This window comes from Stenella coeruleoalba (genome assembly GCF_951394435.1).
Source record: "Stenella coeruleoalba genome assembly, chromosome: 4".
Taxonomy (NCBI): domain Eukaryota; kingdom Metazoa; phylum Chordata; class Mammalia; order Artiodactyla; family Delphinidae; genus Stenella; species Stenella coeruleoalba.
Window position 1 is genome coordinate 54,950,294 of NC_137149.1, and position 18,301 is coordinate 54,968,594.

An 18,301-nucleotide genomic window follows, 5' to 3' on the forward strand; every position below is an offset into this window, starting at 1 on the left:
GTCCTGTGAAGATTTCAGTGTGTATATTTTGACTTTAGTGAGGTAGTTCTGTTTTGATGCATTGCTAAATTTTGACTAAAGGGACGAAGATCAAGACCATAGGCTGAAGAAGACTGGTACTGGTGATAATTGTGCAGGTAAACAAGATCTTGAGAAAGTAACATGAAATGTTGAATCCAAAATGGATTTAGGACTCTGTTTTTACAGTCTGAAGAATAAGGCAGGATTTGGGAGAAAGGTTCAGTAATTCCAAGAGGGCCTAGATGTTTACCTCAGTCACCTTTCATTCATTTTGCCTCATACAGAGGGACTAGATTTTTGTTTTCCTATCACCTCCTCACACACTATCTCTTATTCTGCACTGGTGACATAGAATTGCTCCTATACTCCCACATTTTATTAGAACAGATTCTGGGACTGACAGGGACTGAGTGTACTTGACATGGAGCAAAGCTGGAGAATGTTAGGACTGACATCCTTAATTAAGTAGCCATTTGCACTATTTAACATAGATCTACAATAAAAATAATTTATATGAGAAAAATATTACAAACAGCTTTTTCAAACAGTTAACATGAAAATAAAAGAGCAATTGGAATATGTACATGTGTGTATATATGCTAGCTCTATTTCATTAAACAATATTAATTGGACTGACATAATATTGACTAATGCCTTTTTACCAAAAAGCATGATAAAAAGACCTATAGACATAAATAAGCTAGTTGTGGAAAGGTGATTAAAGTAGGTATTATTAAAATGTAAAGTTTGAAGTAAAATGTTATATGTGGTTGCATAGAAAAGTAGGCTGCCTAGAGTACCTTGTATGTCATTATAAAGAGCTTTGCGAGTATTTTGTATACAATAAGAAATAACTTGACAATGGCTCCCAGTTCAAATTTAAAACAAATATGCTTTCTGTTTTCTCATGTATAATCTAATGTGGATTTCTGACTATCTCTTGCAGTATCAGTCTTATACTCAAGGGAAGAAATTAGTCCCAGACTTGCCTGGTCCAGCTTTCTTCACTTTGTCTATCAATATATATTCTACTGTGTATATTCCCTCACATCTCGTGGCCAAAGCTGTGTAGGTTATGACTCAAAATGTATCTCATTTAGAGTGTTGAGTTCAAATTCCATTGCACTTCACCACACTGCATAACATCACATACAAAAAGCCATTTATTGATCCAACTAATATCAATTGAATAGTTCCTGTATATGAGGCATTATTGTAGGCACATGTTATACATGAATGACCAAAATAGATAGAATTTATTGCCTTTGCAGAGCATATATCTTAGCATGCTAGGATTAGCATTAGCAGGCATGATAATATCTAACAGAAAATAAAAATACCACTGTCTGTCTCAGCACTGGGTGTGGAACATCCTTTAAACTTATTCTGAATTTTGTGCCAGTGTGTCCAGTATTCTTTGTTGCAGAGTCCAGCAGTAGGGCCAGGTAAGAACCAAGGGATTGGAAATGTACAAAACATAGCCAATATTCAATTCACAAACCACTTGGTTTATTATACACAATTAGCACGCAACACAGGTTAGTCAAAGAAGGGAGAAGGCTTCCCAAGAAGCCTGGGAAGGAGTCATCTTAACATGAACAGCCTTCTCATGCTGGTCTCAGGTCTAGAAAACAGTCTCATGACAAGTATGAGTAGGAAGTCTTCTGCTCTGATAGAGTTCCTGACAGTGTCCCTCTAAAACAATCTCAATGGGTGGAGTCAGGTCCTCCAGCAAATATCCTTCAAGTCACTAAGCTCATGCCAGTAAGGTTTAACAGTTACATTCCAGGGAGTCTTATGTCTGTCAGTTGCTCCTTCTGTTCCAGTGAAATCTTTCCACAGAAATTACCAAACAAAAAACTTTATCTAAATTAGCATTCTTAATTTATCATTCTAAGATACTTACAGTCTTACACTGAGCATTTCAAAACAACTAATATGGAAGTTCACATTGGCCAGTGTGACTCCATCTTGAACTATATAACATAACTTAAATCTTACGAGTTTCACACTAGATGAATAGGAATCATGACACAAAAGAAATCACATCATAAGAAGTACTTTTGATATGGTGAGTTCATGGAGAAACGCCTTGAAAACAGATGCCGTGATGAGAGAGAAAAGAGATGTTCCAACTGGCATCTAGTTTATCTCTGATGAGGTCTCCACTCAGCTTGCTATTTTTATATTGAGTGTTTATAAGTTCAATTGCCTGTAGTCAGTCTTCCAGAATCACTTTATTGAGTCCAACATACATAAAACATATTAGCATTTACTCTGTGATTTCAAATGTTCTGTAGCTAAAGGCTGTCACCTAGATGTACTACTTGCAGTTGGTTGAAAATGTCTTTCTTGAAGGGAGATTCTAATAGTCCACCTCTATGATGTCACACCTATGGCATTTATCCTATATCCTTACGTTTTCTTGTTCTTCTTGTTGAAGCAAGTCTCTGGGCCTCAGTCTGAATGCCTTCTCTCTGAGTAGGCATTCACCAACTCATCGGTGGAGTGACACTTTCCTCAAATCTCGCTTTTTTAACTGCATTGGAGCAAATACACAAAACTTTTCTAATATATATTTTTAAATTTTAAGCACTTTTCTGTTTAACTTTACAAGCATGCACTAACAGTAACAAACAGAAGAAGTAACAGAAGTTTTCGGACCTTTCAATAATCTCAGAAAGACAATCTATAGTTCTTAATTCTCTATTAAACTAGAATTTTGTTTTGTTTTTCCATTTCATTCCTTGCCAAAGGCACCCGAGCATAGCCTCACTATATGTCTTCATCATTTGTAGTCCCACCTGTATTGAAAACCTTGGGGTAATTTTCTCTATAAAGGTCCCTGTTCTTAGGTATTGGCCTAAAATTCTATTCTTGTAAACCAATGAGTGTAATTTTCTTTCAGGTGAGTGATGTCATGAATCTACTGACAAGACAGCAATTCCATCCTGCACAGCAATTAACCTCTTGGATTGTTACCCAAATGAGTTATTCTTCCCCTAATCTCTTCAATTTCTCAAATTCTGCAGTTTATTTGATTGTTTTCTCCAAAATTGATGCCCATTTTTCAAATTCTTTATGAACTATTCCCTCTATCAGTTATCTATAAACCTTAACCAACTCTTGTTTTTCAGTCTGAACTCATACACCTCTAGAAAAGACATCTGGATTGTTTTTTAGCCCCTATGTTTTCATTTTTCATGGGGTTGTCTTTTATTTTTTATATATTTCATGATTTATTAACAAATTGCTTTTTTACTTAATTGATTTTAATTATGGATTTCTGGGATCCCTTTGATGATTATAAATAAAAATGTTGTATTTTAACTCTGTGTCAGGTGTCAACATGAATTTGCCCTGGGTGTGCTTTTAACTTCAGAACTCAGTAGTTGCTAAGGACCCAGAAATGGCTGTTTACTTGGATATAATATTTGTTTTGGATTTTCTTAGGTAAGACTGAATAAAAACTTACTAGGTCTTTAATAAAATATACTGTGTTTTTACTACAATTTCTTGCTTATTACATACTTTCTCTCATCCTGTAATATATGGGTAATGTTCTGAAGTTTGCTGAACTTTCCAAAGGAGTTTGTTTCTTAAAGTGAATTAAAATGGGTACCTTGCAGGTAAAACAGCAGCCTAACTGAAATGTTCACAAAATATGGGTGAGAGGGAATGTTAATGGCTGTTTCTCAATATTGAAGCTCAGAAATCTTAAGTACGAGCAAAGTAATCAATTTATTACTTTACCAATATCACTGAGTCTAGCAAAAGTTGGTATTAACAATGGCATGTTGACAGATGAAGCTATGCCAGTATGTCTTACATGCTCTGCCAAGGAAGGATCTGGGACATTTTCAATATGCTATTATGGTAGAGATGTCTACAGCACAATATGAGATTCTCCTAATGCAAATCTGATTAGGAAATTCAAAGCTGATCAAACTGAGATGTGATATTACTGCAACAAACATGGCAGCATTCTGGAAGTAAAATACAGAGTGGTCATGTTATTAGGACCAAACCATGAACATTTCTTCTTAGTATTATTGTAGTATTTTATTAGAGAAATTAATGAAAAGTAGATAAAGAGGATCTTCAGAAGAAATAAAAGAAAGTTAAATGTGAATATCATCAGATTTCAAAATGTGGTAAGTTAGTAGAAAGAGCAGAGCCTTTGTTACCAGCAAGGCTTCAGCTTAAATACTGAAAAAGAAGTTATTCACCTCTGGAAATTAAAATTTTCACTTATAAAATATGAATAACTATCAAAGTTATAGAATTGTTGTGAAAATAAAATATTCACCATAGTAACTGGCAGATATTATTAAATTCCCAGTGGCTGAACATCCCAAATAATAAAAATAATAAAATTTAATTACATAACATTTGCTCAATATTATACCAACATAAATATGACAGGAAATCTATTTATTATATTATAATATTATACTTATTATTAAAATAAAATATTATTTGTCACTGTCATTTAGTCTCATTTTGGATATACAATATAATTGTATAAAAACCTTACACATCCTATTTCAGTCCAAAAATCATTTGGTACAATACTAGCATAATATAAAACTCAGTTGAGAAGGAAGCCTAAATTAGGAGATTTCCTGGTGATTTTTAATTTTAATTTTTAACCTGAAGCCTCCTCTGTCTCCTGACTCTCTCCTGCTGGACAGTTACATCTTAATATACTTGCCAGCCTCCAGTAGGCTGATGGACATGCAGAAGCCCTGAATGCTGAGAGCACGTTAAAAAAGTGAAGTGACTGTATATATGGTAAAGACAAGAGTAGACTCTATAAAGGAATGGAAAGTACAGTCTGAATGCTGTTCCTTGGCAAGCTGTTTTCCCAGCATAGCTCTTTAGAGCTCTCTGCTGTGATTCACTTCTCTGTTATGTGACGCTCATGATAAGCAATGAAATGCCTATGAGTCAGCAATACATAGTATTATTTAAAATGTTATAAAACACTCAGCTGTCTTAGCAGGCATAATGATGTACCAAGGCAGAGTACTAACAAAAAGCCAAGAAGGCTCCGTGGCCTTGTAGCTTCATTATCTTGTTATCTGCATGTTCTTGACTCAAAGGTTGAAATACTGACAGAGAAGAGCAAAACTAGTGAGGGAACCAAGTTGCTTCGTTGCTCTCAGCATTAAGGGAATGCTGTCCTTAGAAACCCAGCGAGATAAAAAGCTACAAAAAAACTCCTAGAAACTTAATGGTGACTAATCATTTTGTTACATAATTTATTATGATATAAAGTTGGAGCATGTCAACGATTGCACCCTTAAAATTATTTTTCACTTTAAATCCTGTATTTATCAATTTTTATGAGAACAGGTACACATAAAGCCACACAAAATGAAGATTAAAGACACATCAAGCACCATACAGAAATAGTGACTGATATTATCGTAATATAAGTGAATTTATCTTTTATTTAAAAAATAGAACTTTATTACCTTTGGCCTAATTTTTTGTCAAACATATTTAAAACTGTAGATGATGAATAACAGTCACCCAATACTACCATCACAGTGGCTGGAAGCAGAAAACAAGAATTGTAAAAATCAAATTAAAATAACTCTTTACTTAGTATAACTTTAAACAAATAAGCAAGAAGGCAGAGCTAATTAATGTTTTTTTAAATGATAGATTTGTCATCATGATTTGTATATCTGGACTAGTGTCATATTAATTTTAAATATTACTTTGGCAGAAATTTGATGTAATTGAAAGAGTGAACTTTAGGATAAAATAACATTCATAGGAAACATAGCTCCAACACTCAACACTAAAGGTTTTTATGTTTTTTCTTTTAAGAAAGCCATCTACTTTTCTCAGCTAGGATTTGTTATTGCATAAAATAGTGAAACTAATTCCTATTTTTTTAGGGCAGTTGTAAATTTTAGAAATGTGCATACAATGCTTTGCACATATGAAACAATAAATGGAAACTTGTAACTTGTTTAAGAGGCGACCTTGACTGGGGATGAGGACATGGTTGTAGGCATATGTCAAAACTCACCAAATTATACTTTTTAAATATGTAAAATTTATTGTACTTTAAGAAATTTTACACTAATAAAGCTACAAAACATCTATTTATGTGATCCGTGCACATTTTTCACTCTTTTTTGAATAGTAAAACAGAATAGACAGTTGCTTCCCTTTCCTTTTCCGTCATATAGACATAAAAATGACAATAAAATACTACATATTATTTATTGCTTTTTATTTACAAACACTCCGGGGAAAAAATTACTATTCACAGGAACTCTATGAGACAGGAAGTCAGATTTTTAAAATGTAAAAATTGAAGATCAGGTAATTTAAACAGTTTGTATAATACATGAGCCTCCATCAAATTTCCAGAAGCTGTATCTTGTCAAAATGCGTAATGTACCTCCATAGATTTTTCTGGTAAGTCCGACATTACTAAGTGTTCAACCATAAAAAATTTTAGGACATTTACTGCATTGCATGGAAAACATGGAGAAAATATCTGGTAATTATATAACAAAAAAAGAATAGCAAGGAATGATATAGCACTTAATTATATGTATGGAACACCGAAGACTGAAAATTTACCTATTCCTTCCTTCTCTCCCATTCCCCCCACCTCCTCCATCCCTCCTTCTCTTGCTATGTTTCTTTCTTTCTTAAAAAATAAGATAACTTGCATTCTCAAATTTCTTTGTGTCTACCCAGTCTGTTTTCCATAGAGATATTTTTCACTATTCTTCAAAAATAGTAGAGAACGAGAGAGAGGGAGTGCACACTCCCCCTTATCTGCGGTTTTGCTTTCAGAGATGTCAGCTACCCTTGGTCAACCATGATCTGAAAATTTCATATGGAAAAATCCCAGAAATATACAAATTATAAGTTTTAAATCGTGAACCATTCTGGGGAGTGTAAAGAAATCTCGCGCAAACCCGGTCCGCCCACCTCGAATGTGAATCATTCCTTTGTCCAGCGTATCTACACTGTATCTGCTACCTGCCTATTAGTCATTTAGTAGTCTTCTTTGTTATCAGATCAACTGCCACAGTTTCACAGTGCTTGTGTTTGAGTAACACTTATTTTAATTAATAATGGCCCGGAATCACAAGAGTAGTGGTATGGGCAGTTGAGATATTCTCTTACTGAGCCTCATTTTAAAAGTAAACTTTGTCACAGGTGTGTATGTATAGGGAAAAACATAGTATACATAGGGTTTGGTACTATTCAAGGTTTCAGGCATTCACTGAGGGTCTTGGAGCATATTCCCCAAGGATAAGGGCAGGGGTGGCGGTTAACATACATATGTGTGTATACACACACACATAAATGAGTTTTGCCAATTCATCTTGAATCAAGCAACCATACTGAACTACCTCATATTCTATAAATTTCAGCTATTTTTCTTGAAATTTATTTAGGTGTTTTATGCAGAGAATAATTTAACCTGAAAAGTCATAATTGTGGGCCATCCAAGATTTGTTATAAAAATTGATGTTTCAACTCATTATTTTATTTAGCTGCATTATATACTATTGCACAGTTGTACAATAATGTATTTAATATTCCATACTGTTGCATATCTAGGTGGTTTTCTAAACTTTTTTAAAAATAATAAGCTAAAGAAATAAGCAGAGTAACTACAACAATGATTATTTCCTTAAAATAAATTCCTGAGAGTAGAATTGTTTAGTGGAAGGCTTTAAAAAATATTTTCATACTTGTAGACTCACAGGCTTACCTCGTTTTATTGCACTTCTATTTACTGTGCTTTGCAGATAACATCCCTTCATAACAATGCACCAAAAAAGGGATCATTCAGTTGAAAAATGTTAAGGAAACTTTTTTCTTCCTTATCCTGCATATTAAAAAGGGAGTTTTTTCATTTAGGATAGGCAGAAACTAAGCTTACATTCATTCAAGAAAATTAATTGATCACGTATCATGTGCCATTAACAAGCACTGTTAGAATCAATCTTGGAACTGTGCAGGGCCATGGAAATCTGTCCAAAAGGAATACCAGATATTATCACCTCCCGTCCACACCCCAAATCATGCTGCTAACAAACTTCCATTGTGAAAAAGAGAACTGAGCTGTATAAAAGTGTTTGGCATTAACCTTTGAGCTGTCCACATCTTACTGATATATATGAACGTTCCACAAGGGTCTTCTCCTATTATCTCAGATATTACTTGCATGTACTTTCCATACAAAGATATCAAATCAAAGTTCCTACTGACTAATTCCACCAATATTTCCTCCATAACTTTTTGTGTTCAAGCTTCTATTATCTGGTAGATACATGTTCTTCCTAAGGAATAATGTCTGTACTTATATTGCAGACCAAGATGTATTATTGTAAACTAATATGTTTCCAGAGTTTTGAAAGCAACACTTACCTACTTTGTGTTGTACCTTACAACAGAAACATATTAATTTGAACTAGAGGGCAAACTATCCCTGCTGCATGATGACTGCCAAGATACTTGATGGATGCACCCAGCATTTATCAATATTTACTCTAATATGATCTTTCTTTCTCTATAAAACTTCCAAATTTCTTTGCATTCAAATAAATAATAAATGGAACACATTTTTGTGCAGACCTTGTTCATAGTAGAATATTCTTGGATTCCATTCATTTTATTACTTCCCAATTTTAAAGTCAACATGATTCCATAACTAAATGTAACTAAATATTCCATAATTCCATAACTAATTCCATAAATCTATAAACAAATCTAAATGTAAAAATAGTGTCAAATTACTTGTTTATCTGATTATCTGTCATTGTTTATATATCTCTGTTTAATTATCTATCATTGAACTGAGTAAAAAGTTCAGTGTTGTTTTATGGGGTTTTTTGGTTAATTAAATTATTTCCGTGATGAACTGTCTATAATTAGTAGTCTTACATTACAAATTTAACTAAAATAGTTCAGTTCAAAAAATACTTTAGTGCTTATTATCTTTTTACTACTGTGTTTACTACTGGAAATATAAAAGTAAACACATCTCAGACCCTTTATTGAGTAAGGCATAGATTAGCTCAAGAAATATATGCAAGACAATAACATTCTATGAAAGTTTATAATAAAGACAAGTGAATAATGCATAAAATAAATAAGCAGTTGAAAATAGTTAATATTATTTCTGCTGTTTTTCAACTGAACTCATGCCATTTAAAAATTAATACGGTTTCCAACTGGAAAATAATTATTTTCCAATTGATTTATAATTATTTTCTAGTTTAAGTTTATAAATCACACCTGGCATTATTACTATGGAACATGAATTCATATTACATGAAATCAATACAGAAAACACAAATTTATATAATGCTATTGATAAATGAAAATTTTACTGAATATTGTATGTACATTAACCAGCAAAGTTTTAAATCTAAACTTTGCACATTAAAACTGCATTTCAGGTGTGGAGACATTCAGTGCAGAAAAACAAACAAATGACTACACCTTTTGGCTCAGATATTAGAAACAATTTGAAAAGTAACTCAGTTTTGTCATAAAGCTATACTTTCTTCTCATGTTTTCAATTTTATATAATGTCAGCCTGATTAAAAGGCATTTATCTTGTATCTGAACTACTGAAGATGTTTCATTAAGAGATCAATGCTGGAGTATAATTTGACATAATTTTTCTCTATTCAAATATATAAGGGGTCTTCATAAAGATAAGCAAATGGAGAGGAGTTTGCATGTCTCCAGTGATAAACCATTTTTCTCTTGAAATGACATCATTATTCCCTCAAATGCAAGGATTACTTTGCTGATATGAAAAAAGTGTTCATGCAAATCATTTGATTGAGACTTGAACAGTAATGTTTCAGTTCTATACCCTGAAATGAGATTAACATAACAAGCATAGATATGGTATTTTCAAAATTTTTCTTTGATAGGTATAATATAAAATAAACTTGTAGTAATACTCAAAAGAAGATACGACTAAGACATTATTTAATGCATATGAAGCACTTTTTAAACACCTAGAGAAAAGTAAGTATTTACTAAATGTCAAGAGTATTACTATTATTATATCAATGAAATAAAAACACATGAATATAGACCATTTTCTCAAGATTTTGCAAACATTCTAAGGAAGTAAAAAACAGAAATAAGTACAGTGATTTCTGACTTTTGTATAACCATTGACACAAAGTGATGTACTGGTACTACTATGCCCATTAGTAAAATATTAGAATACTTACACACACATTTATAAATAGCTACTGCTCTGAGCCCCAGCTGCCACAGTTTAGCCTGCCCCTGGAGATCCCCATGATTTACCAATAATGGGATTTATTCCTTACGAAGAGTTCCTCAACTCCACTACCAAGACCAGAGTCCTTTCTGATTGTTGGATGCCTATTTTACACCAGAAGTTGTTAAACATTTTGGGTTTTACTCCTGAATTTACAATATACCAGTATGACAAAGTGGAAAGTATATCAGAGCACATGCTTTTGGATCTTTATTCTACTTTTAAAGTGAACAAAATTAGAGCCTTGTTTTCCTCATCTATAACAATGACCATAATTTCATATATCATTCAGATTTTGAAGATAAAATATTTTTTGTATAAAATTATCTAGAAAATTGATCCTAAACAAAAAATGGATTCTTTCTGAAAGTTTTTAATATTTTTTCTTATATCCTTTTTACCTCAGTTTATATGAAACACTTTCCAGACTTGCAGGTGAGTCATGTAAAGCAGTTCTCAATAATCAATTTATTTATTCCAAATATTTAGTTTCTTTTGCCCAAGCACTTAACTGGCAGAAGAGAGGTATGATGTAACAAAAAACAACACCCAAAAAAGAGTTCCACTATCATGAACCTTACAGTTTCACGGGAAAAGAGATCAAAAAGAGGTAAACAAATTAATAAGAACATGTTAATGAAAAGAGCTATGGTGATAAAACTGATGCTTCTGCATCATAATAGTGCATTGTCTTATTACTCTCACAATACAGTTTTTATCATAATAGTAATCACAACTCTTTTCTACACCCAAATTTGAATTATTTCAAGCTAATGAAATGTGATATTTTAATATGAAGCATTTAATCAATTGCTGTTTCATTAATAGGACAAAGGAGAAAAGCAGTAAGGTCTGAACTGGTCAAAAGATGAGTCCAGGAGGAGCTACAACTTCAGAGATATTCAGTATATTGACTCTTCTTCCTGCAGAAAGAGAAGGAGTGTAGAAGACGGATGGCATAATGAAATCTCATCCAATTATCCAAATTCTACTCAAACAAGAAGGGTCTCTTCCATACTATTCAGAGACCAAAATCATTTGTGGGGAGGTGGATATATGTCTTGGGCTAACTACAGAATAATTTTTAAAAGTTTGCTTTATATGACAGTGGATCCCAAAGGTGGAGCTTGAGCCTGTTGACCTGTCTATGTCAGTGAATGTAACCAAGTTAGCCTTTGCTGTACTCAGCTGCCCTTTAATTCAGTTGCCTGCCCTGATTGTTTCTAATCACATTTTAAGTATATTTCAACTTGTTTTTTCCTTGAGCATGCCCCATTATATGGCCCAGTAGGTGGGCTTCTTTCTCCATCAAAATTTAACAACCCAGAATAAAGATAGGGCTGTCCTGAAATTAAGTGCCCAATTTAAGGAAAGTTTTTGCCGCTTTTAAATTTGTAAATGATACTGGCTCACAAAGGAAAAGGACACTTAATTCCTTCAGGTCCTCTAAACTGTTCTGTATAAATTTCATTAAGGTCCATGGCACTTTTTAGTCACTGAATTAGAAAGTATCAATGGAAATTGTGGGATCCATGAGAAACATGGAGATCTAAATAATAAGTTTGATTTTTATCTACTGTCAGTGGAATTTTGAATAAAATCATAAAAAGATTTACCAAACACACTTACAAATGTTGATTATTTCTGGAAAAATAACAATATCTAAAAATTATCAGAAGGATGGATTTCAAAAGACATGCTCTTGAAATCAATAAAACTCAAGTTGTCAAATCCTTCTTCCTCAATATAAAGATAATGGCTTCTAGTTTTTAAAAATCAACATTTATTTGGATGAAAGATACTTGGTTCTAGAGAATCCAAATATTCCCAAAATTCTTAAACCAGTCAAAGGTACAGTTAAGACACACTAAACTTGAAGACTGGAAGAAAACTGGGGAAAATAGAACACATTTTAAAATTGGCACTTATGTTGAATAATATTTCTTCTAATTAAAATATTCCAGCAATCTTTGGATAAAAATTATCAAATCATTTAGAAGTAGCATTTTGTTTTTTAAATGACAATATAAAATCTGCTTAAAATTGATATTTCATAAACAAATTCTTATTTAAATTGAATTATTCAGTGCTCATTATGAAGAAAATAAATTGTAGCAAATGTACTTATTTACATTTAATTTTCTTGATGTTGACATGTAATATTAAATCAGAATTGATTAGAATACTGTCAATAATATGCATTTTCTATGAATAAGCAACATAAAATAAAAAGTAGGAATTGTAAAATTGGACATTGTCAGAGGAGGGCTGTGAATTTCCCTACACTGTGTCTAAATTAAAGTATATGAATTTGAGAGGTGGGGTCAGGTCCAGAGCTTTCTTTTCTGTAATTCATTTTTGGCTCTGTGACACTAAAATAGGTTAGTAAATATTGATCTAGGCTTCTGTCCAAAGTTATCATTACCAAAAAGTGTTCCAGGGAATACTAGTTTGTGGATATATTCCCGTTCTGCCCTCCTTCAAATAAAAACTCCTGTCAAGTAAATTTGAGATATCATACGTACTATGCTTTCATATTAAATATTTATTTTGCAGCAACTTGCAAAAATAAAAACCTTGCTACACACTTCAGTAGGGAAATTAAGAATTGATTCTAGAAATATAATTTGGCATCAGATCTAGAATGCTTGAATGACTAGATAAAGAGGTTCAATTTAATTATGTGGGCAAAAGTGTACCATTTAAAGAGAGAGGAGTGATGAAAGTGATGTTTCCACCATCAGTTTGCGAAAAGAACTGCTAAAGAAGAGACTTGCTCTAGAGAGAGCCCAGGAGGTTACCGTAACAACTGAAGTCCTTTCTTTATTAATTTGATCACATCCAGATTTTATCATAAATACTTAACATGATATCTCCTCATTGGTGAGGTTTTAAGTTGGTCAGTACATTATAAGCTATCGCATTCTATTCTTTCAAAGTTCTCTGACTCTCTCATTCTCCTGCATTTCTCTCCCACACTCACACACACTGCTGCACTGCTCCGACTGCCTTAGTTGCAATTTATCCCATGCCATGAATGAAATGCCTATACCTAAATTTCATTTCTGGCCCCAGTTTCCCAATTGTGAGATCATTTCCTCTTCTTATTGACTTTTAGAGTGACAGAATAATTTATTAGGATCAATTTTATCTACTGCTTTTAGAATTCTGTAACTTCAATAAGGTCATGAAAGGTTATTGATTCTTTATTAAAATGAATAAGCCCAATTTCCTCAAATTTTTCTCTCAAATAACATCTTTGATTCTGATACACTGTGTGCTCTGTTCGCTCAAGGGTAATTATGCCATTGAGTAGCTATATGCCAAGCAGTATTTCACAACATGTTCTAGCTATGTCCAGAATCACACAAAGATTGCTCTTGTTTAAGTGGAATTGCTCTAATAGAATATCTGCTATCTTTTTATCCATACATTAGGCTTTGGGTTCATGGGTATTATTGTAACTTTAAAATAACTTTTAAGATTTATTAGCTTAAAGCCTGTTTAGCTGAAATTAGCAGATTTATTTCTCTAGTCTTTCTGGATTATAACTGTCTTACCTTGAATAGTGTACCAATTTATTTCTTATCTGACAAAAAAATTTTACATGCTTTGCTGCATTCCCATTATTCAAGATAAATTGCAAGTATACCATTTTTAAAGTACCACAATTTTTGTAAGTTTATCATAGATATTTTAATTGTAATAGCTTAAATGTAAAACATGAAATAGAATTATAAATGATTAATTCTATGAAAATATTTTTAATTTAAAATAACATTAGAGGTTTTTTTGCTCCAGTTTTAGGTAAATGCCCTTAAACATCCAAAATCAATTGTTTTATAAATTAAGAGAGTATGAACTAGTAATGGTATAGCACTAAGTAGGGAAACACTATGTGTTCAATATTTGTGTCAGATAATTCTCATAATTTTACCATAAATCTCCCTCAGCATCCTTCTTGCATGTAAACTCTGCTTTCAATAACCATGAAACCATATAATATTGATGGCTATAAGATATAATGGCAAGAAGAGGTGTTTTAAAAGAAGTCTTAAAGTCTTTTTTTTTTGTATTTAATATATTTATTTATTTTTTAAACAACGATATTGGAGTATAATTAGTTTACAATGGTGTGTTAGTTTATGCTGTGTAACAAAGTGAATCAGCTATACATATACATGTATCTCCATATCTCCTCCCTCTTATGTCTCACTCCCACACTGCCTGTCCCACCCCTCTAGGTGGGACAAAGCACGGAGCTGATCTCCCTGTGCTATGCGGCTGCTTCCCACTAGCTAGCTATTTTACATTTGGTAGTGTATATATGTCCATGCCACTCTCTCACTTCGTCCCATCTTACCCTTCCCCTTCCCCGTTTCCTCAAGTCCATTCTCTACGTCTGCATCTCTATTCCTGTCCTGCCCCTAGGTTCTTCAGAACCATTTATTGATTTTTTTTAGATTCCAAATATATGTGTTAGCATACAGTATTTGTTTTTCTCTTCCTGACTTTCTTCACTCTGTATGACAGTCTCTAGGTCCATCCACCTCACTACAAATAACTCAGTTTCATTTCTTTTTATGGCTGAGTAACATTCAATCGTATATATGTGCCACATCTTCTTTATCCATTCATCTGTTGATGGACACTTATGTTCCTTCCATGTCCTGGCAATTGTAAATAGAGCTGCAATGAACATTGTGGTACATGTACCTTTTGAATTATGGTTTTCTCAGGGTATATGCCCAGTAGTGCTATTGCTTGGTCGTATGGTAGTTCTAGTTTTAGTTTTTTAAGGAACATCCATATTGTTCTCCATAGTGGCCATGTCAGCTTACATTCCTACCAAGGTTTCCCTTTTCTCCACACCCTCTCCAGCATTTATTGTTGGTAGATTTTTTGGTGATGGCCATTCTGACCAGTGTAAGGTGATACTGCATTGCAGTTTTGATTTGCATTTCTCTAATGATTAGTGAAATTAAGCATCCTTTCATGTGTTTGCTGGAAATCTGTATATCTTCTTTGGAGAAATGTCTGTAGAAGTCTTCTGACCATTTTTGGATTTGGTTGTTTGTTCTTTTGATATTGAGGTGCATCAGCTGCTTGTATATTTTGGAAATTAATCCTTTATCAGTTGCTTCATTTGCAAATATTTTCTTCCATTTGGAGGTTTGTCTTTTCATTTGGCTTATGGTTTCCTTTGCTGTGCAAAAGCTTTTAAGTTTAATTAGGTCCCATTTATTTATTTTTGTTTTTATTTCTATTTCTCTAGGAGGTGGGTCAAAAAGAATCTTGCTGTGATTTATGTCATAGAGTGTACTGCCTATGTTTCCCTCTAAGAGTTTTATAGTGTCAGGCCTTACATTTAGGTCTTTAATCTATTTTGAGTTGATTTTTGCGTATGTGTATGGTATGGGGTTAGGAAGTGTTCTAATTTCATTCTTTTACATGTAGCTGTCCAGTTTACCCAGCACCACTTACTGATGAGGCTATCTTTCTCCACTGTATATTTTTAACTCCTTTATCAAAGATAAGGTGACCATAGGTGTGTGGGTTTATTTCAATCCTGTTCCATTGATCTATATGTCTGTTTTTGTGCCAGTACCATACTGTCTTGATGACTGTAGCTTTGCCATTTAGTCTGAAGTCAGAGGCCTGATTCCTCCAGCTCCATTTTTCTTTCTCAAGATTGCTATTGTTATTTGGGGTCTTGTGTTTCAATACAAATTGTGAATTTTTTTGTTCTAGGTCTGTGAAAAATGCCATTGGTAGTTTGATAGGAATTGCAATCAATCTGTAGATTGCTTTGAGTAGTATAGTCATTTTCACAATATTGATTCTTCCAATCCAAGACATTGGTATATCTCTGCTTCTGTTTGTATCATCTTTAATTTCTTTCAACAGTGTCTTAAAGTTTCCTGCATACTGGTCTTTTGTCTGCTTAAGTAGTTTATTCCTAGGTATTTTATTCTTTTTGTTGCAATGGTAAATGGGAGTGGTTTCCTTAATTTATCTTTCAGATTATTTGTCATTAGTGTATAGAAATGCAACAGATTTTGTATTAATTTTGTATCCTGAACTTTACCAAATTCATTGATTAGCTCTAGTAGTTTTCTGGTAGCATCTTTAGGATTCTCTATGTAGAGTATCATGTCATCTGCAAACAGTGACAGTTTTACTTCTTCTTTTCCAGTTTGTTTTTCTTTCATTTCCTTTTCTTCTCTGATTGCTGTGGCTTAAACTTCCAAAAATATGTGGAATAATATTGGTGAGAGTAGGCAAACTTGTCTTGTTCCTGATCTTAGTGGAAATGGTTTCAGTTTTTCACCATTGAGAATGATATTGGCTGTAGCTTTGTCATATATGGCTTTTATTATGTTGAGATAATTTCCCTCTATGCCTACTTCCTTCAGGGTTTTTATCATAAATTGGTGTTGAATTTTTTTGAAAGCTTTTTCTGCATCTATTAAGATGATCATATGGTTTTTCTCCTTCAGTTTGTTAATATAGTTTATCACATTGATTGATTTGTGTATATTGAATTCCTGGGATAAACCCCACTTGATCATGGTGCATGATCCTTTTAATGTGCTGATGGATTCTGTTTTCTAGCATTTTGTTGAGGATTTTTGCATCTATGTTCATCAGTGATACTGGCTTGTAGTTTTCTATTTTTTGACATCTTTTTGTGGTTTTGGTATCATGGTGATTATGGCCTCGTAGAATGAATTTGAGAGTGTTCCTCACTTTGCTATAGTTTGGAATTGTTTGAGAAGGATAGGTGTTAGCTATTCTCTAAATGTTTGATAGAATTCTCCTGTGAAGCCCCTGGTCATGGCCTCTTGTTTGTTGGAAGATTTTTAATCACAGTTTCAATTTCAGTGCTTGTGATTGGTCTGTTTATATTTTCTATTTCTTCTTGGTTCAGTCTGTAAGGTTGTGCTTTTCTAAGAATTTGTCCATTTCTTCCGGGAGGTCTATTTTATTGGCATATCGTTCCTTGTTGTAATCTCTCATGATCCTTTGTATTTCTGCAGTGTCAGTTATTACTTCTCCTTTTTCATTTCTAATTTTATTAAATTGAGACTTTTCTCCTATCTCCTGATGAGCCTGGCTAATGGTTTATCCATTTTGTTTATCTTCTCAAAAAGCCATGTTTTAGTTTTATTGATCTTTACTATCATTTCCTTCATTTCTTTTTCATTTATTTCTGATCTGGTCTTTATTTCTTTCCTTCTGTTAACATTGGGGTTTTTTGTTTTTCTTTCTCTAATTGCTTTATCTGTAAGTTTAGGTTGTTTATTAGAGATGTTTCTTGTTTTTTTGAGGTAGGATTGTTTTGCTATAACTTCCCTCTTAGAACTGCTTTTGCTGCATCCCATAGGTTTTAGGTCATCATGATTTCATTGTCATCTGTTTCTAGGTATTTTTTGATTTCCTCTTTGATTTCTTCAGTGATCTCTTGGTTGTTTATTAGTGTATTGCTGAGCCTTCATGTGTTTATATTTTTTACAGACATTTTCCTGTAATTGATATCTAGTTTCATAGTGTTGTTGTCCGAAAAGATACTTGATATGATTTCAATTTTCTTAAATTTACCAAGGCTTGGTTTGTGACCTAAGATATGGTCTATCTTGGAGACTTTTTCATGAGCACTTGAGAAGAGAGTTTATTCTTTTGTTTTTGAATGGAATGTCCTATAAATATCAATTAAGTCCATCTTGTTTAATGTATCATTTAAAGGTTGTGTTTCCTTATTTATTTTCATTTTGGATGATTTGTGCATTGTTGTAAGTGGGCTGTTAAAGTCCCCTACTGTTATTGTGCTACTGTCAATTTCCCCTTTTATGGTTGTTAGCATTTGTCTTATGTATTGAGGTCATCCTCTATTGGTTGCACAAAGTTTTACAATTGTTATATCTTCTTCTTGGATTGATCCCTTGATCATTATGTAGTGTCCTTCTTTGTCTCTTGTAA